This window comes from Balaenoptera ricei, chromosome 5 (genome assembly GCF_028023285.1).
Source record: "Balaenoptera ricei isolate mBalRic1 chromosome 5, mBalRic1.hap2, whole genome shotgun sequence".
Taxonomy (NCBI): domain Eukaryota; kingdom Metazoa; phylum Chordata; class Mammalia; order Artiodactyla; family Balaenopteridae; genus Balaenoptera; species Balaenoptera ricei.
The window spans coordinates 37,968,377-37,971,751 of NC_082643.1; positions in this window are offsets into that span (position 1 = coordinate 37,968,377).

Consider the following 3,375-nt stretch of genomic DNA (forward strand, 5'->3'; position numbering starts at 1 on the left):
GAAGAGTGGCCCCCACTTGCCACAACTAGAGGAAGCCCTCGCAGAGAAACGAAGACCCAACACAGCCAAAAATAAATAAATAAATAAACAAAGTAAACAATGCCTTAAAAAAAAAAACAAAAAAAAAACTCAATTTCGTTTCTTTTTATGGCTGAGTAATATTCCATTGTATATATGTGCCACATCTTCTTTATCCATTCATCTGTTGATGGACACTTAGGTTTCTTCCATGTCCTGGCTATTGTAAATAGAGCTGCAACGAACATTGTGGTACATGACTCTTTTGAATTATGGTTTTCTCAGGGTATATGTCCAGTAATGGGATTGCTGGGTCGTATGGTAGTTCTATTTTTAGATTTTTAAGGAACCTCCATACTGTTCTCCATAGTGGCTGTATCAATTTACATTCCCACCAAAAGTGCAAGAAGGTTCTCTTTTCTCCACACCCTCTCCAGCATTTATGGTTTGTAGAATTTTTGATGATGGCCATTCTGACTGGTATGAGATGATATCTCATTGTAGTTTTGATTTGCATTTCTCTAGTGATTAATGATGTTGAGCATTGTTTCCTGTGTTTGTTGGCAATCTGTATATGTTCTTTGGGGAAATGTCTATTTAGGTCTTCTGCCCATGTTGGATTAGGTTGTTTGTTTTTTTGATATTGAGCTGCATGAGCTGCTTGTAAATTTTGGAGATTAATCCTTTGTCAGTTGCTTCATTGGCAAATATTTTCTCCCATTCTGAGGGCTGTCTTTTCATCTTGTTTATGGTTTCCTTTTCTGTGCAAAAGTTTTTAAGTTTCATTAGGTCCCATTTGTTTATTTTTGTTTTTATTTCCATTTATCTAGGAGGCGGGTCAAAAAGGATGTTACTGTGTTTTATATAATAGAGTGTTCTACCTATGTTTTTCTCTAAGAGTTTGATAGTGTCTGGCCTTACATTTAGGTCTTTAATCCATTTTGAGTTTATTTTTGTGTATGGTGTTAGGTTAGGGACTGTTCTAATTTCATTCTTTTACATGTAGCTGTCCAGCTTTCCCAGCACCACTTATTGAAGAGGCTGTCTTTTCTCCACTGTATATGCTTGCCTCCTTTATCAAAGATAAGGTGACCATATGTGCGTGGGTTTATCTCTGGGCTTTCTATCCTGTTCCATTGATCTATACTTCTGTTTTTTGTGCCAGTACCATACTGCTTTGATTAATGTAGCTTTGTAGTATAGTCTGAAGTGTGGAAGCCTGATTCCTCCAGCTCTGTTTTTCTTTCTCAAGATTGCTTTGGCTCTTCGAGGTCTTTTGTGTTTCCATACAAATTGTGAAATTTTGTGTTCTAGTTCTGTGAAAAATGCCACTGGTAGTTTGATAGGGATTGCATTGAATCTGTAGATTGCTTTGGGTAGTAGAGTCATTTTCACACTGTTGATTCTTCCAATCCAAGAACATGGTATATCTCTCCATCTGTTGGTATCATCTTTAATTTCTTTCATCAGTGTCTTATAGTTTTCTGCATACAGGTCTTTTGTCTCCTTAGGTAGGTTTATTCCTAGGTATTTTATTCTTTTTTGTTGCAATGGTAAATGGGAGTGCTGTCTTAATTTCACTTTCAGATTTCCCATCATTAGTGTATAGGAATGAAAGAGATTTCTGTGCATTAATTTTGTATCCTGTTACTTTACCAAATTCATTGATTAGCTCTAGTAGTTTTCTGGTGGCATCTTTAGGATTCTCTATGTATAGTATCATGTCATCTGCACACAGTGACAGCTTTACTTCTTCTTTTCTGATTTGGATTCCTTTTATTTCCTTTTCTTCTCTGATTGCTGTGGCTAACACTTCCAAAACCATGTTGAATAATAGTGGTGAGAGTGGGCAACCTTGTATTTTTCCTGATCTTAGTGGAAATGGTTTCAGTTTTTCACCATTGAGGATGATGTTTGCTGTGGGTTTGTCATATATGACCTCTATTATGTTGAGGTAAGTTCCCTCTATGCCTACTTCCTGGAGGGATTTTATCATAAATGGGTGTTGAATTTTGTCGAAAGTTTTCTCTGCATCTATTGAGATGAACATATGGTTTTTCTCCTTCAATTTGTTAATATGGTGTATCACATTGATTGATTTGCGCATATTGAAGAATCCTTGCATTCTCTGGATAAACCCCACTTGATCATGGTGTATGATCCTCTTAATGTGCTGTTAGATTCTGTTTGCTAGTATTTTGTTGAGGACTTTTGCATCGATGTTCATCAGTGATATTGGCCTGTAATTTTCTTTCTTTGTGACATTTTTGTCTGGTTTTGGTATCAGGGTGATGGTGGCCTCGTAGAATGAGTTTGGAAGTGTTCCTCTCTCTGCTATATTTTGGAAGAGTTTGAGAAGGATAGGTGTTAGCTCTTCTCTAAGTGTTTGATAGAAGTCACCTGTGAAGCCATCTGGTCCTGGGCTTTTGTTTGATGGAAGATTTTTCATCACAGTTTCAATTTCAATGCTTGTGATTGGTCTGTTCATATTTTCTATTTCTTCCTGGTTCAGTCTTGGAAGGTTGTGCATTTTGAAGAATTTGCCCATTTCTTCCAGATTGTCCATTTTATTGGCATAGAGTTGCTTGTAGTAATCTCTCATGATCCTTTGTATTTCTGCAGTGTCAGTTGTTACTTCTCCTTTTCCATTTCGAATTCTATTGATGTGAATCTTCTTTTTTCTTGATGAGTCTGGCTAATGGTTTATCAATTTTGTTTATCTTCTCAAAGAACCAGCTTTTAGTTGTACTGATCTTTGCTATAGTTTCCTTCCTTTCTTTTTCATTTATTTCTGATATGATCTTTAGGATTTCTTTCCTTCTGCTAACTTCGGGGTTTTTTTGTTCTTCTTTCTCTAATTGCTTTAGGTGTAAGGTTAGGTTGTTTATTTGAGATGTTTCTTGTTTCTTACGGTAGGATTGTATTGCTATAAACTTCCCTCTTAGAACTGCTTTTGCTGCATCCCATAGGTTTTGGGTCGTCGTGTTTTCATTGTCATTTGTTTCTAGGTATTTTTTGATTTCCTCATTGATTTCTTCAGTGATCTCTTGGTTTTTAAGTAGTGTATTGTTTAACCTCCATGTGTTTGTATTTTTTACAGATCTTTTCCTGTAATTGATATCTAGTCTCATAGCGTTGTGATTGGAAAAGATACTTGATACGATTTCAATTTTCTTAAATTTACCAAGGCTTGATTTGTGACCCAAGATATGATCTATCCTGGAGAATGTTCCATGAGCACTTGAGAAAAATGTGTATTCTGTTGTTTTTGGATGGAATGTCCTATCAATATCAATTAAGTCCATCTTGTTTAGTGTATCATTTAAAGCTTGTGTTTCCTTATTTACTTTCATTTTG